General features: G+C 31.5%; 1 protein-coding gene across 2 annotated transcripts in view; it reads right to left on the bottom strand.

The window, feature by feature from the left end:
- The window catches only part of LOC131847933 (homeotic protein antennapedia-like), a 205,887-nt gene that overhangs the window by 108,730 nt on the left and 74,851 nt on the right, over positions 1–22,306 (bottom strand). The window contains exon 2 of one of the 2 annotated variants that reach the window (XM_059197657.1): positions 14,113–14,164. The exons of the other annotated variant lie outside the window; for it this stretch is intronic. The gene's annotated coding sequence lies outside the window, so the exon portion shown is untranslated. The remainder of the gene's footprint in view (positions 1–14,112; positions 14,165–22,306) is intronic. 2 annotated transcript variants of the gene reach the window in all.

Raw genomic sequence — 22,306 nt, 5'->3', positions numbered from 1 at the left:
ATCTGATCACTGACCCATGAAGCAAACAGAAAGGAAATTTTCTTCGGGCAAGGAAAATACGACAATATAAATAACTCCATTGGACCCCTACTACTACATCACCCTATGACAAAAGAGTTATCGGTGCGTTGAAAACAAAAATGGCGAACTGATTTATTATTTCACGTATTAGTAGCGAGTGATCGAGAATTGTTACGAAAAATCATAAAGTTACCGAGACTGTTTTGAGGAATGTATAATTTTATATTTCATCTATTTCTTTTATTCGATAGTCTTAGTCTTAAACTAAAAGGCTCAATAGGAAATAAAGTGTATCTGGAATAGCAAACTGACCTAGTGTTAAGTGATAACTGTCGCCTATATACACGAAAAGCACTTCGTACAACTCATCATCATGTCTGTGGTACCACTATTGCATTGTCATCCCAGAGAACTCAATTATCAACCTCTATCATATTATATCAAAACACATCCTAATAAGCAAACGGCATGGCAGCTAAAATAAATAGAAGATAGAGATATCCACGCAGTCGACTTTGGATTTTGAAAATGCAATGCAATTTTATCATGCGCTTTACAACAGTAGATTATGAGTGTAGAATTTTATAACATAAACAACATTTGAGTTAACCATTTAACTTGGTTTTTTGTCATTTAACATAAGTAATAGTACACACGAAAGTGTGTGATCACTTGCAGAAAAACGGAAACTTTTTTTTGTTTGCTTAAAACACAGTGTTGCCAGTATAGAGTACCTACCGTAGGTTTAGGATAAGAACTTAGTAGTTACTTTTTTTTATTTAATTATTAGTAATAAAATTGTACCAGTAAAAGTAGTATTATTTTCCGTAATTCATTATATTTAGACATTTAACATAATAGATTCATTTATAAAAAAAAATACCCACAAAAGATATAAATCTAAATTGCAAAAACCCTATTTGACTGCGTTATCTTAGGGTAAGATGAAATGAAAACATGGTAACACTTTAAGATGTGTGTGATAACGGTAATGTAAAATTTTCATGACGCCGCGCCGATAGGTTTTGTCTACGAATATTATTGAAGAAAGGGCCAAAGTTGTTTACTTCGAAACGAGTAAGGTTTGCGATCTGCCTAATGAGTGTGGACGTTGATTTAGGGCTTTGCTTTCTGCTGGAAGAAAATGCCGTATTGTTTTAGCAGACGAGAAAGCACTGAATTGGCTGCCGACCAGATCAATTAGCGATATGATATATGGCATTCCTAACAAGTTTCCAAGATTTTAGCGCAAGTAAGAAGAAATTAACACGTACTGTACAGGCGACTGTATGTGAACGTCTAAATATACAGAATAATATTGAATGTAGATATGTAGCCTCGACTTTATTCCATGAAATTTAACATTCACTTAAATGGATTATATATTTTCATCTTCTTTTGTTACTTGGGTATATAATTTTCATACCTTTTCTTTTATTGGTTGCGGTTTCAAAACCGCACAATACACTTTATTTTGTTTTCATAAGTTGATATAGGTATATCTGTTTGTATTAATTTGTGAATTATTTCTCCATACTATTACATACTGTATATTTAAGTGGGTATGTCTGTGTAATTACCTTCTGTGTAGTTTCTATAAAAATAGATAAGTATGTATTTTCAAATATTGCACATTACATTCGGAATCGAAAATGTCCAACGAAATTGAATAAGCTATCGAAAAATGAAACCACGGCAACTATATAATAAATTCGCTTCGACGAAAGCGCAGATTAGAAGGAGGCAGTGAAGCCAAAACTCGATATTGAATGAATAATCGTCGCCACTACCGGCGTGGTGGTCGGCCGGACGCGCCAGATTTATACCCGGGTGCCCGACTACCCGGGTATGTACCGGCCGCCCGGGTGTACCGGCCTGTGACTGCACCATTTATACCCTGGTACCATGTATCCGTACGGATTCTCTTCATAAAGCACCCGATATGTCCTCTCGCCTTGAGGGCCGCGATTTATGGTGTGGAAACGTCATAGGACCCGGCGTTAGAATATAAATCATGTATGTTTGCTTGGTGCATGAGACGTCTATGTCTCGGATGCATGCTTGTATTGTTTGAGTAGTAAGGGGAGTGTTTGGTATGTTTTCATTAAAATCCATTCATTCATTCGGCAAAGATACAGGGGTTCATTATAATATGCTGCATTACTAATTTATTACTATAAGTGTAGTTTACTATAAAAAATATTAAAATTTTTAAAAGCCTCTCTTTATTTAACATTGGAATAGATAGATATAAAATTTTTAAAGAAAATGTTTCATATGAATGTGGATGATTAAAATGGTAGAATAAGGACGAAAAAGAGACAGATGGATTGTGCGAAAAATGATATATGAAAGAAAAGAGTAAATATAATATGACTGCGATCAGAGATGAATGAAACGACAGGGAAAACATATAAAAAATATACCAAATAATATGGAATAAGGAAAAGCAGATGGAGATGATAATGTACTCGTAATGCTTGTCTTTGTATTTAACCATATAGAACGTAATATGGTCAAGTCGTTACGTTGACTAATTGTAATGGCAGCAATATACCATGCCCTTGACGACTTCATGAGGAATTTCAATTGTGAATATATTTTTATAATACAGTTTCAGTTTTAAACGAATTTGTTGGATAACTGATTGCAATGTTAATTCTTTGTCAATAATTTCGTAGCAAAACAATAAGTATTCTATTTTGAACATATATCTATTACTATGTGTATTCACTTCAAATATAGTAACGGCTTAGTTATTACATTTATTTATGACTTATCTTGTTACTTACATGTAATGAACTGACTAATACAAAGCTTAATTGACTTGTTAAATAAATAAGCATATAATATTAATTATTTTTATAAAATTAAATAGCGATCAAATCTCCTTTGCCTAATTTTAATGATTGTATATGTACTCCGAATTGTAATTACAATATAGTAATTATAACTTTGACTAATTAATTCTATTGCGTGAATTCTTAGGAAGTCAGACATTAAATCTAGGGAAATTAGTATAGTATTGAATATTCCATAAAAGGCACACTAGGATTTAAAATATTAAATAACAGAAACCTAACAAAGGGAACTACATCATTACAATCAAATTATTACCTAATATGTAGTAACAATAATGAAATCAGTTTTTAAATGCAATATTTCATAAAGCAATTCGTCAGGCTACTGAAGCGAAATACCTGAATACTTATTTTAATCACAAACAATTTTATCTGTTGTACCTACCTATTATATATAAAATTACTCCATTAAATAACTACTATTCAAATAGAGTGGGTACATAGTTTTATTCTAATAAAAATGACAAATATTAGATTCCAAGAAGAATTAGAAGCCAGCTTTTCTTAAGGAATAAATAATTACCTTTTTAGACAAATATAAGACATTTAATAATCACCTTTACAGTAGATATACGACTACTTTAAACATCTTTTTAAAATCAGAACCGAAATTATTATAATAATTATTTATTTTAAATTGTTAATAATACGAAAAATAATACAGGAAGGTATATCGTACAAAATAAGACAAACTTGAAGTACAAAAGCTAATATAGTTACTATATATTTTAAAATTTCGATATCTTTATGGAAACTGTACAGTTCTCAACGCGGAATCGGATTCATCGGTTCCATTAGATAAAGTGAGCAAACCACTGGGCTTTGGACTATCTTCACAGCCGAGAGAATTCGAACACGCGATACCTTATACGTGAAATAACTTACATTTATATACAATTCGATATAATTATACTATACAAGGACATTGCGATGGGATAGAAAGTACCTACTCGTAATAATTGGTAAAACAATGGAATTCACGTCTCTGCATGGTTTCTTGCAGTAGTTTTTCAGCTGAACTTTTATGGAATTAACTTGGTATTTGTCAGTCTGTCACAAACAGACATTATAATTAATCACTTTAAATATTTTCTATTATTAATATTATAAAACGAAAAGGTTCAGTTATTAAATTATTTATTGCTAACGTGTATTGCATTACAGTATAATTATATGTATAAAATTACCGTTACTACTTTTGTTATGGATTTATACATATAAAAAAATTTAATTTAGGAAAAGATGAAAGATTAAGTACTAATACTACAAACTGACTGATCTTGATCTATTACTTCACACTCTACCTCACTTTTATTGTTATTGTTGTGGTGGGGTTCTTTTTTGTTGAGATGGTGAGTTTACTAATAAATAATATATACGTTTACAGCAGAATATGTATTGTCTCTTTTTATAATATATTTACACTAATGTCAATCTATATTTGACAACAACTATTATAAAAAACGTAATCGGTCACCTAACATCCTCCCGCAGACATGAAGTACTCATCAGATAGCTTAGAGTAAATGAGCTTCTAGAAGGTAAAGCCTCTGAAAGGGACGTACGAAAACATCAGAGTTCGTCTTAATCTTGGCTACTCTGGCTATCCCTTCCCACCAGGGGTACCATCTTTCCACCCAACCTCCCCTCCACCAAGTAGGGTCCGGTGGCTTAAATTTCCAGCTGATATGCTTGTCTTGAACTAGATGAAATAGAATTACACTACTCGATGGTAATATTATTAAATGTCTAAAATTTCTATTTTCCTCTTTACTCAGAATTAGTTTAGTTTTCATTCATATCATACCCTTTTCATCTGTAAAAATAGTTTTATTTTTCAATTTCTTAAACTCGTCATTTGCTTGAAAATATTCTCTTTGTATAATGATTATTGACTTATTTTCCACTTCTTCATAATCATCGGATGTCAAAATTGTATCTAGTCTTTGTTCTTCCTTCTTTTCTTTACAGTCGTAAGTAATCTTTTCATACTTCAAAGAATGTTTCGTTACGTAATTTTCTATCTTTTTATCTCCCTCGTATTTCTTACTCATACTCGATGAAATATATGATATTGTCGGTTCACTCACTTCGTTTATATAACTTTAAAAACCGAACTTGTCCAACTCGATTTTTTCATCACTGTCAACTTCTCGTTTAAAAAATTGAAGTAGTTCTTCAAGTTGGTTACGTCTCTCTCTTGCACGTAAAATCTCCTCAGAGAGAGCGGATTCCCTCACATTGGAATCAAACCTTTTCAGCTCAATCTTTGGTAATGTGAATCGTCTCTTCATTACATTATTTATCGATTCTCCATTTACGCTCATAATTTCATCTGTTGTTCTTGCACTTATATCCTGTCTCTCAGATGATGCGACTGGTAACTGAGAGGCAGGTTGACGTTTATTCTGCTGTTCTATAAGTACTTGATACATATTATCTAGAGTAATCCATTTAGTCAAAAATTCATCTGCCGTTTCACAATCTGCGTAAAATTCATCTTCATTTGTTTCGTCGTCATTCACCCATTCATTGTAAATATCTTTATCTACTTTAAATAATTCGTCTGCTTTACCTTTAAATAGTGAATGACAGACCTTTATTTCAGCAGTATTAGGTATGGGTTCCTTTAATAACTCTGATAACTGGTTCCCAGTCTTTGTGAATTGTCGCCGTAAATTAGTTCTTGTTTTTTTTAATCTCAATATTTTACTACAACGTTAGGGTCGCCAGATATTGTGATTCTTTTTTGTTGAGATTTAATAAATAATATATACGTTTACAGTAGAATATGTATTGTCTCTTTTTATAGTATATTTACACTGATGTCAATTTATATTTGACAACAACTATTATTAAAAACGTAATCGGTGAGGAGGCCGTATATACACCTAACAGTTATATTTATTTTACAGGCTGTATTTGATATTTTAATCCGATTAATTTTCCTTTAAATGAGAAGAGTCCTTTAGACCTTCTAAGATATGTCCCAGTAGATAATTTGAATACAAAAAATACAAATTTAATTTAACACTTGGTAATCGTAAAAACATTGTAAAAAGTGAAATTTCCAAAAGAATCGTTCCAAGATCAAATATAAAATCAGACATATGATTTTATTCATCAACTTCATTAAGTAATATAATAATAGGGTTCAATATCGGCTTGCGCCGATTCTACCTTTTTATTTTTTTAAATTATACATTACCAAAGTCTTAATAGCATATTTCGTGGTCCTTGGGCAGACGAATACAGATTGTTATCAAATTGGTCTTATTTACGTTTCAAAAATATAGTACATAAAATAATTGAATTGAAATCAAAAATGAAATTACTCCAGAGTAGACATGCTGATAGTTTAGTAAGCTTACTAAAGAATGCTTAAATGACAAAATAGCTAGTTCAGTTAAGAGGCACCGAAATACCTCACACGCTCAGGTAGGCCTTTAGTCTAAAACAATCAGCTTACAAAGCTAAGTGTAACAAAAGAATTGGGTCAAACTATCAATGGGAGCAAATTTACGACCTCCTTTGTAAAAATGCTTGTGCAATTGACATATAACAATACAGTAGCAGGTATGTTTATAAGATTTAATTTGCATGAACCTTTTAGCTTTCACTTTTATTGTCAATGGAACTGTTGGAGGTTGTTAAGTACAAAACATTCCCGTGCTACCTGTGTTTTGTTAGATTTGAACGCTGTTGAGTCTGTAACACTGTGACTTTGTACAATAAAAGTGCGTTTTTATTTATATATAGTACCTACATTTTTTTAGAGTTTGTTGCAAACGATTCACAATTTTCATAAGGAAACTTAGTAGACGTATGTGTATGAGATCTAATAATATATGTACTATAAATGACAAATAACTGTTAACATTATGGTTATTGATTACTTTGCTTTATTATTTTAAATCATTGCCATATATTTGTTGGTGTTGTTGGTCTATGACATTGTTGTGACAGTAGTATATTTTTATTGCTGAGTCTTATTTATCTACTCAGTATCTGATACTTTAATATAAATCGCAACCATGAATAATACAATTATAGAGCTGTCAAACAATTCTGGATAATAGTCATTACAATTCATCCAAAATCCCAACCTATTACATTGTCCCATTTCTGTAAGTACCCGTCGAAACCAGTCTGTTTAAAACTAAACACAAATATACATAATGGTATCTATTTATAACTCCAGTCACATTAAAGTACTTAGACATCTACATACTAGTAAAAATTTGAAACAAGAATAGCTCAGACACGTAGAGTCATAAAATTTTTTAAAGCCCTCGTTCGCCTCGAATTTCAAATACCCAGTTTGATAGCGTACTACATGTTAACTACAAAGAAAGTATTCAAATTATTCTTATTTGCATTTCTATGTTATTGCTATTTACAGACCTTCATAAGTCTTATAAGTATTTCTAAAAACTTATAATAATATAATGTTGAACGTAGCGACATCTATTAGTTCAGCGTTGCAACAAATGGTCGAGGGTAAAACTACCCTTGAAACTCGGAAACGAACCATTTCACCCCTGTAGCAACGTTAAACCTCCCTCTGCTTAAACAATTTTATTCGTCGCCTCTAACGCCATCTCTGGGATGGTGCATGAACTTTCTAAAAAGCACGCAGTTCTCGATTTCGCCGCTGTGGCAGCACAATCGTGATAGCTTTTGAATGAAAATATACGTATTTCCAAGAAATAATTTTAGTGCACTAAAAATAGAGTTGGTTTTCGACTGTCACGATGGTTTCATCGGCGGGTAGAGTATGCAAATTAACGCGCCATTACATGGTAATTTATTTGAAACGAATGACCACTTTGCGGTGTAGTGCATCGAGCTGAACGTTTGTATGGGGACCGTGACCTTATATCGTCAATTTATAGCTTAAAGCCGTTAAACGCTCTTTTACGTAACAGCTGTTGTGTTGTGTCTCGCGTGATACCTTCGTATACTGACCTTATTTTGCATAGAACTTTCACCTAACATTGTAGTAGGTTATTAAATACAAACTTATTCAGCTAGTTATAGATAATAATATTTTAACGTTGATTGTATAAAGTAAACACGTACACAATATTAAAAATTGAATTTTAGAAATTTGAAAGACAATCTGGCTAGGCCAGAGAAGTGGTCACAAGTTCGATTACTTGTAGACATCCTATTTTAATTACGCTAGTAGCTAAATAATCGCCAATAGTTCAGTAGTAGAGATGGCACTCAATTATTTAGGTAGATTAGTAATAAGTTGTTAGTTACTTGGACACTGAAGGATTAAATACTGATGTTTCTTACTAATACAACCTTTTCATATTAGATTTATCAATGTTACAAATGGTCGCTTGTCATAGAAGCCACAGTGAGGATAGAAGATGGATATGGTTTTGGAGTGACGCCAAGAATATGTAAGAGAGCCGATGCTAAATCACTGGGCTGTTGAAGCGCTAAAATAACCTAAAATCTGGTCGAGAGTTGCCTAAGGGCGAGAAACATGGTGCGCATGAAGTAAGAGTATATCTTGCATTATGCAATGAAGAAATTCAAAGGAGGGATGGGACAATAAACATTAAATTAATTATTAATATTTATAGTCTATCTTAGTCTGGTGAATCACAGCAATACATCAGTAACAGAAAGATGTTATAAATGGTTATTAAGTTATAAATAAAAGATGTGGAGTATTCTTGCATTTAAGACCATTGCCCACATTGCCCTGACGAAATCTTTAAGTTAGCATTAAGGTGTATATATACACATTAAAAAAAAAATAATTGTATATTATCACATAAATAAATAACTTAATCAGCAATTTGTCACGTCAAAATTGAGATATCCTTTTAAAAAAGCTCAGGGCGCCGATTGAGTTCTCTGCTTATCAGTTCGCGCAAATAAAGACATGAACAGCATAGCGTATTTATGAGTCGAAACAATATATTTGTAAGTGATTTATGTGGCAGTGGCTATACGCCCATGAGTTCTCAGCTCGAAATGTACTTGTTCTTTATCTCGGATTTACTCGCATGTTCAACTTTCGAATGGAGTGATGCTCCAGCCCGTAGATATATTTTAATTTACAGCAAAACTTTACAATACATTTATAACGTAGATACACACATAATTTTATGTGAGATTCGTTTTATTTGTACCGAATTCGATTCGTACTTATATTTTTGTAACTTTGTTTTAAGTACGAAGCGAGGGAATTGTTAGGAAATAATGAGTACTAGCTTCAATGCTAGTATTGACCTTATCAGATAAATCTCCACACTATTCCTACTTGGAAGTGTCATTGGTTCATAGTAATGGTTAAGTATCCGGATCTAATGTTCTTTCTTTCATTCTTCTTCAGTAGCGTAGGTCTATGTCATATGGCCGAGAGAATGTAGAATAAATGCTATACAGCTCCAAAATTTTCAAAATATCTTCTCATGTTTAAACAAAAATATTACTTAATTTAATACCAGCGCACGCTTATCAGTATAATTTGTCAGTAGAATATTAAACAGTGTCATTCGTGATCGTGACACTAATTGAAAGATAAAAATCAGATAATTTGTCCAATTAAAACATTGACGAGCGTGGATGGGTAATTCTGTGTTGACAGTTCATTAGTATTATTATACTATTCGTGACCATGTTTATTGTAAGGGAGCGTACATCAATAACTATATCATGGCAAACAGTATGAAGGTGTGCAAAAGTATAATTTATAGTATATAAATGTTGCTGCCCCATGGCTATATGGTCTAAACTGACCATGTCAGTTTACACATCACATAAGTTGGAGGCAATAATATACTGAGTATGTGTAAATTTAGGATTTGATCTGCATTTTTAACTTTTAATTAAACTACTCTATGATGATAGTATAGATGGTATGTACTTACGTAAGTACTAATAGACTGAAATAAATACTATAAATAACATTAATGAGTGCCTATCACCACTAAAGGGCTACGTTATCGATTAAATTGAATATCGCACCAATATCCCATTAATATGTCAGCCGTTAACTAATAACTAGTTGATAATCAATTAACTACTAGACTAATACAGGTGTGTTATAAATACCGCTATAAAAATGCGAGGATAAATATTTATAAGCGATACTGTTAAAATATTGTCATGATCTTGAGGTGTAATTTGTACTGAAAATATTCCAATTATTTATTTACCCCTCGAGGGTTTACATTTTACATTAATTACAGTGGCTAAGTAGGTATAGGTAATAATTTAAGATTTTTGTACGTAAAAGGTTAAATTACCCTACCTATATGAATAAATGATTTTGACTTTTAAATCTGTAAAGTATAAAAGAATTGATGGAATATGTGCTAAATGATAAGCGCCATTTTTTATTTTAAATGGATGATAAAGTTTATCGAAGTGAAGGGATATACAGATAATGTAAGTACATTGAAAATGAAAAGGCATAATTAATTCATCGCGAAAAGCTTCTGTGATCAATCTCCATTGTTTTTACTATACAAGTACAACAATAATTCATCAAAGACAGCGAACAAAGAGAAGACATCGTAAGAAAACTAACAATAGTGGTGCGAATGTTACACTCGGATGTTACAATAATGGTATCGATTATAATTTGCGTGCGATGCGGTGCGAGATACGAGCGAGAGGCGACATGTAAGCGACAGGCATGCGATATCGGCGTCGCGATCGACTCGGGCGCTGCCCGCACAATGCTATCGTGGCGCTGCGATCGCCACCTTGCCAGTTGCCACTCGCCATTACGATTGCTGCTCTCGACGTATGCGCACCTATCTATGGTATTTACTATTTCTAGGTTCGACTTAATTTTTTATTGTTCAGTAATTAATAATATGAAATCGTCATAATAATTAACTCAATCCTAATCATGGTAGACAAAAAAGTTTCTTTGTTGTAGTGAATATTACAACTATTTGATTTTGATCTTAGTAAACTTACAAGTAAGACGTTATTTATTAATTTATTAGTATGAACAAACAATAATAACAATATGTGATCAGTTTTTATATGTATTACCAATGCGTTACGTGAAATACCTAATTATTATTTCTCAAGCAATCAATTTGCAAAAGTTATTATTTAATGCATGTTTATTTATTTTAGTAGTAATTAATGCATGAAGTCAATGGTATAAAACGAAAGCAGTTTTAGTATTATCCAAATTAACCATCAAATATAAACGAAACTATAAAATAACCAAGTTAACATAACGATTATCAATTGTTATTAGATAATATATTCCTTACGTAACTAAGAGGTAAGGCAGACCGCACAGGTTCAGAAATCCAAGTATCGCAGTTTCGATTCAATTCAAATAAAACTATGCATGAGCACCAAGTGGAATCTTATTCCCATGGCTCATTTTCTACTTAACATTCGTAATTCAAAAGACATAAACAAAGTTTACCCTTCAATTCTGTATAATATAAGTTATAAGCGACAGCGGAAAGTTTCATGATTTTTTCATGAAATCCATCCGATTTTGGGATTATTTTTTTATTGATTGGTTTACTTTTTTATTTTGGAAACTTTTCAAACAATTATTTCAGGGTCATAATGTCAAACGTGATACGTGAGGCACGTATCATCCTATAAATAGTCAAACAAAGAGTATAAATGTATATAATAAATTATAATCTATTATATATTGTCAGTCTATAGGATCGATTATGCTGAAAATTTTGTCATTAATTGATATCGAGTCCAATTAATCATTTATGTACAGAGAAATTTCAATTCATGCGTAAACATTGAAATTTTATAGAGACTTGATAAATGTTATATGAGCGACGGTTGACACATAAATTAATCATAATGACTAAGTTAGAAGTTTTCAGAGACATTATTTTAATCAATTGATTAAAGATGGTAGGTACTACCTACGTAGTATAAAAAAGCGCTCATATTAAGTTTTAATGGAATGGTAAAGTAGTTAATCTGATGGTAAGCGGAAACTGGCGGCTATATCTATGAACAACCCTACGGACTAAACTTCATTATGTGACCACTAAAACTATTTATTTTAAGAATATTAAATTTCATTCTTTGATTTACTTTCGTGTTTTTTTCTTAATTAATAACATTAGGCACTTATCTATGAAAGGAGAAATTAAATTGTAGAATTAATTCAAATATCTGAGAGAGCTAAACGAAATTTAAAAAATTTATGTCAGTATAGAACTAGTCTGATTTTAAACTATAAAAGTACTATGAAGATACCCATGTAACCTTTAATGAAATAGTTACTAGACAAAAAGTCCCCTAGACCATACCCGATAGATAGAAACGATTAATAATCGCGGTCGCGTCAATAAAAGTCGCCGTTCGGCCATACACATGTCCTTTCTTTGATAGCAGGTGTACTCACCAGAACATGCAGTTAGGGTTGGTCGCAATCAATAACAAAGTAATTTTACTCAACTATTTTAAGATAACATAATACTTACTTTATATTTACATATTTAAGTGGTAGATAGAAACTAGATTCGCTCATCCATTGAATAACTGAATCTTAAAAATTACTACTCATAAGAAACTGAAAGTAAAAAAGATTTTCCTGAAATTCATACAAGAATGAAAGAGAACAAGTTCATTGATGTGGTGAAATAATAGGAACTGTTAACAATTTGTAATGTTATCTCCAGTCTAGTATTTATATTCCAGTGATTATAATTAATTTCATCTTAATATTTTTAACTATTCATTTCCTTTAATTTCTTTATGTTCTAATTACCACTACACAATAGGACTTATGTATTAAAGGAGACAATAAAATATAAAGATCTATATATAAATGTATTATATAATAATAGTAAAGTAAAATGCAAAAAACAAAGTAGTCAGAGGGTTCGCGTGCACTTTCGGTACATTCGAGCTATTGCATTCTAAAAGCCAATAATAGAGCACGATTGTAGCGTTACAAGTTTTTTAAACATAAAGTGATAGTACTTTAATTAATTACTGTAATGAATATACTAATAAATATTGTACTTTACGGATATAGTACTGAAAATTAATAGAAAGCAGCGTTTTTGTATAATAGAATAGATATAGACGCAATATGTTTCTTCAAAAATATAATGAAATACAATCAAGATTAAATTAGGAATTAAAACTCATAGAGATAGCTCAGATTGTTAAATAGTAATAATATACATGAAATTTAATTATAAACTATGTTTATATGTTCATAGGCCAAATTAGTCAATAATTTGCGTTAAGTCCCATAAGTACGGAGCATTGTCTTTCGAACTTTCGTTAGACATTATTGTGATAAAGAGGAAGAAACACCTAGAATGATATTACTGTTTCCAAATTTCCAAATCAATATCCAACTAGTGTTTCTTAGTGAAAATATAAAATGAGACAAATATTGAATACATAATTGAGTAAACTAAATTAATAAGCTGCGAGTTTACTTTGATGACCCTATTGTAAATATAACGTTACAAGTATCTTACTAACATAGGTAAATCTCAGGTAAATGTATTGAACAGATAGCATATTCACTGCATTAGAGCTAAAGTTATTTGTTCTCATTTCAAAAATTTATCAGAATAATTTTTAGATTAAAAAAATAAATATATATATATATAAATCTATAGAACCATGATAATATTAATATTGAGAAACCCCGCTTAATTAAATAGTCAATAGTTATTAAATTTTAAATGATCTGCAACATATATTTGTTTTATCTATTAACAATCTATATATTTTTTCTTTTCTTTGAGGTTAATACGTTCCTTAACAATTAAAATAATCTTTCGTTTTAGAAACAGACTGTTGTGTAACGATGTTTGTAAGCCCCTTGTAGGCCATTCTATATAAGCTTGTCTTAATTTGAATCTCCGCAATTGTCAGTATTCACAGGAGTTTCTTAAAATAATTGAACAACTAATGCCAATCAAATGTATCCGGCCAGATGTCAACGTTCTATCTACCAGTGTTGTAGCCGTCAATCTAACACGAAAGCTTACAACCAGGTGTTTAACGATGCAATAATTTGCATAGAGGACCTCTGAAGTGAACGAACTGTTCTCACGTCTGTCGCCCTAACCATCAGCAAACAAACCTTCTACGGTGCTAACTCTTGTTAGGAACTGGAGTTCTCTACTAAATATTAGCGGACTCTTATAAATGTATTTTTTGTATCTCTCACAGTAACAGGCATCTATTCAACCGTTGGGACACCATCTCATTGTCATCTTACCATTAATGATTCCAGCGATGTTTATAGACTATTAGGCAGCGTTAACGGTTACCTGAAAAAGAAATTATTGCTTTATTATACTGCAAATGACTGTCGTAAACATCAACTGTGTGTAAACAAAAATGTTGCAAAAAGTATAATTGAAAAACGAACGGAATCAATTAAGGAGTGGTGCACAAGAGTGTAAAATCGGAGGGATACGGCTTATTCAGTCAGTACGGCGTGCGCGGGCCGGTCCGCTAAACCCGGGCGCACAATCTGACATTTATGAGTGCCATAAAAACGCTCAAGTAGTGACTTTTACTACTTGTTTAGTGAACATAAATGTCTTTGCCTTACCCGCGCTCAACGTCGTCCGTATTTAAAAGCGCACAGTTTCGTGTACAGTTTTGCTCCTTTTGCCTCTTTTTATTTACTGTTACTGTACTGTTATGCAACTGTATAATGCTTTGGTTACTTTTCAGCGACAATTTATGGGTGTCGTCTTTTGTCTTTATTTCACTGCTGTGAGAACATGTTCGCTTTAACATTTTATTTTGGGAATATTTTTGTATTGCAACGCATGACAAATTGCGTTTTAAGAATGCTGAATAATTTTATGAATCTCACATTATAATTTCGCGATATATTGTCTTCGCGTATGAATATTACATTTTATACACTGTAGCGAACATAATTTTTGTGTGTTGAAGGAAATCTTTATTAAATATACCATGCACGAATTTTAACGACCGTCGTTTTGAATGTCAATTCATATCTTGATCATGTTTACAGCGGTTATAAAACTAATTAAATGATTGCAGTACGTATTCATGTGGTTTGCTTTGGGCCTACTTATTATGCTATAAAGGTATGTATCTACACTGATGATAACAGCTGACTTGTATTGTATTCTGTATAATAAGTTATGTAGAATATAAATTTAAAACATTGATAATTATGTCACAAAACTTATTGTTTTTTATAGAAAAAAGTTTAAACAGTTTTAGGTATGTGCAACCTAAATGATTGTTGGATGGAACTTATACTCTATTAATTATTATTAAAATCCTGTAGATATGTATACACATGTTACGTGAAACACAACTTATCATTTTCTTTAGGAGAAGTTGGTTCATGTACTTCAAAATATGCGTAACTATATTTATATTAATCCATATTCCACACTAATATTATAAACATGAAAGTGTGTCTGTCTGCTTGTTACGTTTTCACAACTAAACGGCTGAACGGATCATAATGAAATTAAGCATATATAAAGTTTTATATCACAGACTATTTTTTAACAAAAAAGAACAGAACGTATTTTATAAAAGAATAAAGAATATCTACTCTCTAGGAATTCTAGAGTAGAAAGTTGCCTTCAATCAATTTAATTACAATGTTATGTTCATAGTACTTACGTGGTCGGGAAATTGGTAACATAATTACATAAGTATTCACGATCCGTCCTATTGGCGATACGCAGTTTGGAGTTACTAATAATCCTATAGGCCACCCACATGCACAAGCTTGCCTACATACTAGGTTTATGGCCAACCCGTCTAAGAATAATAATTGCAACTATATTCAAGGCTATTGGGACAATAGTGGCTCTTGATTACTTTTTGTCCTTTCCAGTTTGTGATCCTTCAATGCAAATTTCCTACCTGTTTGTATGTTTTTTTCTGAAGTGTAAACATATGATTCATTTTTAATTCAATAGTAACAATGTCCAATAAAAACAGCCTAACGGGAAATTAACAATAGACCACAATGTAGACGTATTCTGTAATAATTTATTAATAGTATGTACTATGTCATATGTATGGAAGGTACTAAAGTATTATTGAAATCATATCACGGCGTTAGGTATTTATAAATCTACCACATGCATTTGGATATGCGAACACCAATGCTCGATTCTTCAAATTATAAGACTGTAAATATTAAACATATATATCATGTATACAATTAATTATATATGGATATAGCAAAAAAGGTGTTCCATGTGATGAAATATGTAACCATTCACAATCAATATATGATTATCACGGAAGTCACAAAATACATTGTAAGTTTGATTGTAGTGATAATAGATAACCTGTACTCAATAAAATAACTAAAACAAAGTAAATTAAAAAACACACAAAACAAACAAACTAAATTTTAATGAAATATTTTTTAATATTACTCTATCCCGTAGTCGTTATGTTCAAGTCAATTATTATTTATTTTTAAATTAGTAAGCGATCATAGTTTTATGATAATGAAATAAATACAATAATAGATTAAATGATTTCCCGCTCACTCCTTGCATATGTAATACATATTTTTTTCCAATCCTTCTAATTTTAAATATGCACTGGAATCTATCTATCTATCCATACCTATTATATTATAACCAAAAACTTTTACAGAGCTGCTTGTACATATACATTTTAAATTTAGTGAAATATATTCGCCGATGCTAGTAGCCTTGTTACGAGCACTTTAGAAAAACAAATATCTACTCGTTCGTATCAGTCGACCACATATTCAATAAACTGTACCTGATTAATGATGGTAATGTTCAGTTTATTCCAGACATACACATAATTAGGCACACAGGTCTGTGTAATGAGACGAGAAGAAATCAATTATAACGTAGAATTTTCTAGAAATACTGTATCATCTAGGAAAGTACAGACAGGTGCATAAATTGAAAGTGTTGAGGCCTGACAATTTACTTCTCTGACTTAGACCTTAAAAGTCGATAATTCCACCTATCCAACAACGAAACACTGCGTGGACATCAATATTTATGACTTACTGATGATTTACTAGAGTTAGACTGTAAAAAGTCGTCTACGTATCTTAGTCTCACCTATTTCAACCGCCAACCAGCTTGCTTTGTAAGCTGTGATTCATTTATAAGACAGTGAAATTTCAATATACAGCATTACATATTAGTCCTCTGGAATGGCAACGCATGAGTGTTATCAAGGGTGTCACAGGATCTCTATTCATGAATATAGGCGATGGTTACCGCTCACCATCAGGTATGCGCCTGATGCTAAGCGGTCAGCTTATTTGCCATATTCAATTATATAAAAATATCCTAATCTAAGGGAATATGCTATACGAAATGCTTGGATTAAAATATGGTAGGTACTAAATGAAATGTGGGTGTGTCAAGTATTGCATTCATATTGACATCGACAGTAGACAATGCCTGACTAGAATAACAGTACTGATGGTATGTTCATTTATTCTTTTTAGGTATAACAACAGCGGAAACTATTCAAGGATGGCCGACGAAATCAATACAAGACCTGAATCCTGATCCTGCTTGCTATTCTCTACAGGCGCAATATTTCCCGCTCCAAAAGAAAGTCCTTCTGCATACCATAGTAATATATTCGTCCGCCACACAACACCTTGTTTTCGTTACAAATTAGACAATTAAGAGTCGCGGTGTGCCGCTATATCTATTCAATTAAAGCTTAGTACGCACCGGTCACCTACCGCGGCGATTTTTAATCATATGTATGCAATGTGCGAATCGCGGTGACATTTCGCATATCAATGCGTTGAATTGATGAAAAACGTCGCGTGTCGAACAGGAGTTATGCGGTGGTGGTGTGATTTTGAAATGATTGCGACAAGCCAATAATTGTTTTTTTTTGTTTTGTGTTTGTTTAAACTTGGTTGTAATTAATTATGAATGCTGAAACTAATTAGTTAACTAACGATGTTAAGAATTTGTACTTACTATTATACTTCAAGTCTTAAAAAGCTGATGAAAATGAGATATAAAAAAATATACATAAGTAAAGAATAATAATAATGTAGACTAGAAAAACCATTGTGATTAATATTTTTATTAATGGGTATGATATTCTATTTGCATGAGCAGATATTAAAAGTTTGAACATACAATAAATATGGCTCATTCTATTATAAATTCTATTATAAATATCAATAACACAATAAAATGTAACATTATTAACAACTTTTCTCTTTCCTGTGCTCGTAGCACATTTGTAATTGTAACCAAAATAAATGACAACACGAAAACAACGACGCGACGTAGACTGGTGTATTCTAAATATAATGCAATTTAATGTTTTCCTTTATAGAATAGATGCACTGCCAATAAATACAGTAGTAGGTATATCGAAGGCGTTTTGTTTATGGCTCGTGAATAGCGGCTTACGGGCAGCGTCGCGCCACCGAGCGTGAATCCCGCGCCGATTGACGCTGATCCATTGGTAAGACCGTATTCACATAAACATTTCTTTTAATTGGAATATATGGGCACTTGTACCCTTAATTTTACGCACTTTAAAGCGTTAAGAAGTGTAACTGAATAATAATCGCTATCTGTGGTAAGCTTTTTAGTATAATTTCACATAAGGAATTATTAATTCGTTTTGCTATGTAATAAATTAAATATATTATACAACTTTTAATAGAACTCCAATTATTAGAAAAGATTATTATTACCTATCGTAACTATGTTTATTGAAATAGAGTAATTAGGTTTCAATTTTAATTATATATTTGTGTATATGTTTTGTCAGTACATAATGGAGATATCATATAAAATCTATTTATATAAATTCTTCCAGTCCTCATGGTGTGCAGTATCTTCAAAGTTACTACTCCGATCGATGATTAGTTTTGTAGTCTATGGACATTCTGCCAACTTTGGACTTATACTAATTCCATTAAAATAAATATTTCTTTTAACAAATAATCTTTAGAAATATTTAATTCCATAAATCAGATTTTAGACATCGACTTATTAGCTATCTCTACTATAGACAGACAATAAGCTTGAGATGGCGCCAAGCGTGCCTATAAGCAATTTCCATTCATAAACACATTGAAACAATGTGCACGTGCAATCTACTATGCATAGTTGGTATCGATGAAAATAGAGAGTAAAATAATAGAAGATTGATAAAACGAGCATATTTTGGAGATTTCTCATAATATTCCCACAATAAAATTTTCGATGGAAAACATTTTATCGTCTAAACAGATGTGATATAAGAATTTTACATGTGATTTAAATACACCTCACTATACCGAAGTTGATGATATCGTTTTTAAAGAAATTCAAACTGTAATATCTAAAAAAATATTCAGCTCCATAAATCAAATTAATCAATAATCAAATTAAAATTCTGCAGATTAATGGAGATTGTAATGACTTCGGAAAGTTTTAGAAAACAGGAATATTAGAAATGCTATCAATATCAACACCAGCGGTAATATCCTACTAATATTATATACGCGACAGTTTGTGAGGGTAGATTGATGTTTGGTTGTTTCTTACTTACGTTATTTCGTATTCACGTAAAAACAAATGGATGTATATAAATATACAAAAATATCTTAATATTTAAGATAATCTGAATTCAATTTCATGACATATCCTACCTACTCACTTAGAAAATAAGTCCCAGTTTTATGTATTAAGCCACAATCTCCAATGAGAACCTTGACCTTCTATGAGCTAGTTGCATCTAATTATTCAGATAATGCTATCAGTAGGGCACAGTGTCTCAACAGTAACATGTCAGCAAATGATTTATTGCATAACCAGCGTATACAGACATAAACGGATTTTCTTACGAGCTTTAAATAAGACTAATTTCATAAATTTATAAGTCGTTTAAATATTAAATTGTCTAATAGATTTGTCTTTATGGTATGTAATTACTGTTTACGAGTTATGTTAGGTTTAGGAATTACGATATTATGGAAAAAAAAATATCACAAAATGTTTATAGAATCTTTTTTGATCTTTAAGTATCTGTTACGTAAGTTTTAAGAGTACATACAAAACTATGTTAAGTAATTTCTTTCCAATACCTAGTTTGTAAAGATATTTTACAAATAGTAATTTATAATAACATAATCTTTTTCTTAACTGCAATCCGTTTGATTTCATGCACATGTTATATTTAGAAATTTTACTTAAATTTTATAATTGCTGTTTGAAACTACTTTTTATTGTAAAAAGTTATATCTGAAATATAAGAAATATTGGATATGTAATATGGACATAGCTGTATTAATAATGTTATATATTTATATATAAGTAGATACTATCAAATATTTTATTGACATAATTTTAATAATAACATGACAGGATATACTGATATATCATAAACCTAATTAAATCCTACGCAGCTTCTTCTTCATAACATTTACCTCGTTATATTAATAAAGATGCTATTTTATTAATACTCCCCGCTCCTATTTGTAATAGCGTGGTGTTACTTAGTCTTAGCCTTCCTCGATATTTTTATCAATGGGACACAACAATGAAATAATTTTTCATTTCAAACTAGTAGTTCCTAAGATTATTCGACAAATACTTCAACTTTATAACATTAATATAAACGATTAATGTATTTCTTATTTTAATTTATAGATAGATCAGTATGTACACATCCTAACAAGCATGCTCGATCGCCCGTGACGAGCGGCCGTTGGACTAGCAACTGATCCCAGCCAATCCCGACACTGATTTAAATGTTAATCACCAAGTGTCGAAATTATTAATTACACCCAGACATCACTGCGGGGACGTTACGCATGCAGATTGGTATGCTAACGAATGATTAACTATGCATGTGTGCATGCGCATTTAGATTTTGTGCTATGTTTGGTTCCGCCGCGGATAAAGTCGGCTGTCATATCGGGATTTATCTAGTTGTTCTGACTGGATTTAGCTGCGTACAAATTAAATATTAAAAAAAAATAATGACACGAAATTTAATTACATTTAATAAGCATTAAATGTATATTTTTTGTATGTAACTGGAAAGGCAAACTAGCTGACGGTCCATCTGATTATAAGTAGTAACCGTCGCTAGTGAGAAACACCACGGACGCGGGCAGCACATTATCAAGTGCGTAGTACCTATACAATTCTACGTTGCCATTCCGAAGTAGGTACCAAGATATCACGGCTCTGTACTCTATGATTTTACAGCCTTAACTCAACTATATGTATCGAAATACGTATCACAGAGAAAACTGGTAGGCGGCTGTAATAGGCGACATAGATGTACCCAGACGAGCAGCACCGGAGTTTTACAAAGTTTAGCTCTGCTTTGGTTTAACTAAATAAAAATTTATAAATTCTAGGTTCTCTCTACTAAAAAATATTTGTATTTTCACTTCAATGTCTGCTGTTATTTACTTATGTAAAATGTATATGCAGTATATGTATTATAGTTAAAACTAATAAAAATATATATTAATTAAATTAATGGTATTTTAATCAAATAAACAGTTCAATTTGTAATTAAATAAAAAAAAATGGTTTTGTACAATTCCAATCCCTGCCAAATGCCCCAGATTAAATCCATGACAATAAATTAGACTTGAAATGAAAAAGCTATTGATTGATTCGTATTAAGTTTTTATTTCTCGTAAAACAAATTTATTCTGCAATATTAACGATGTTAAATTGATGTTACATGTTATTCGATACTTAAATCCTCACATCTATTCGATTAGTATATTTGAAATAATCGATACATACTCTAACATATAAACATTAATAAAAAATAATAACAAATTACTTATCACAAGCTCCAAAACATGTTTCAGAATCGCCATTTGTATACTTCCCGGATACCAATCGGTGTCACATCGGCTCCAAGCCCTACATTAACATTCACTGAACAATTGATACGGGAGTTATCACGTATCGAATAGAATAGACTCATAATATTTTATGATCCCTTGTGCGCCTTACTAGGAGGCATCGGTGTTCGAATTTTAAATGAAATGTACGGCGCAGTTGATTGGTAGCCGAATAATTCGCGCCCTCTGACGTGGAAATAATTAGTTGACGGTACATTGACATCAGGGATACTAATTACATGATGATACTAGAACAAGTACGTGATTCTTATTCTTTTGGTACGAAGATATCTTCAACATCGTACAAATATTGAACTTTGGAAATCAACAACGAGGTACAGAGCCAAACAGAGCTAATGTACTAAATTCATGCTAATAAAACTAAAGTTTTAAGGTAACTAACCATGATTGACTTTGTACTAGCAATATCTTGGAAGAATAATATAATTGCACTGCATAATTTTAATAGATGGTTAATATTATTTTGTAATATCTAGATGTTTCTAATTTGACGGATATTAAAGTAAATCTTCAGATATTGGTGACATTAATCCATAAAATA

The sequence above is a fragment of the Achroia grisella genome, unplaced genomic scaffold, assembly GCF_030625045.1.
Source record: "Achroia grisella isolate CSIRO2021 unplaced genomic scaffold, CSIRO_AGI_Agris_v1 utg544, whole genome shotgun sequence".
In the NCBI taxonomy this organism is placed as follows: domain Eukaryota; kingdom Metazoa; phylum Arthropoda; class Insecta; order Lepidoptera; family Pyralidae; genus Achroia; species Achroia grisella.
The sequence above is the reverse complement of the archived record's forward strand: the minus strand, read 5'-3'. Positions and strand labels throughout refer to the sequence as shown.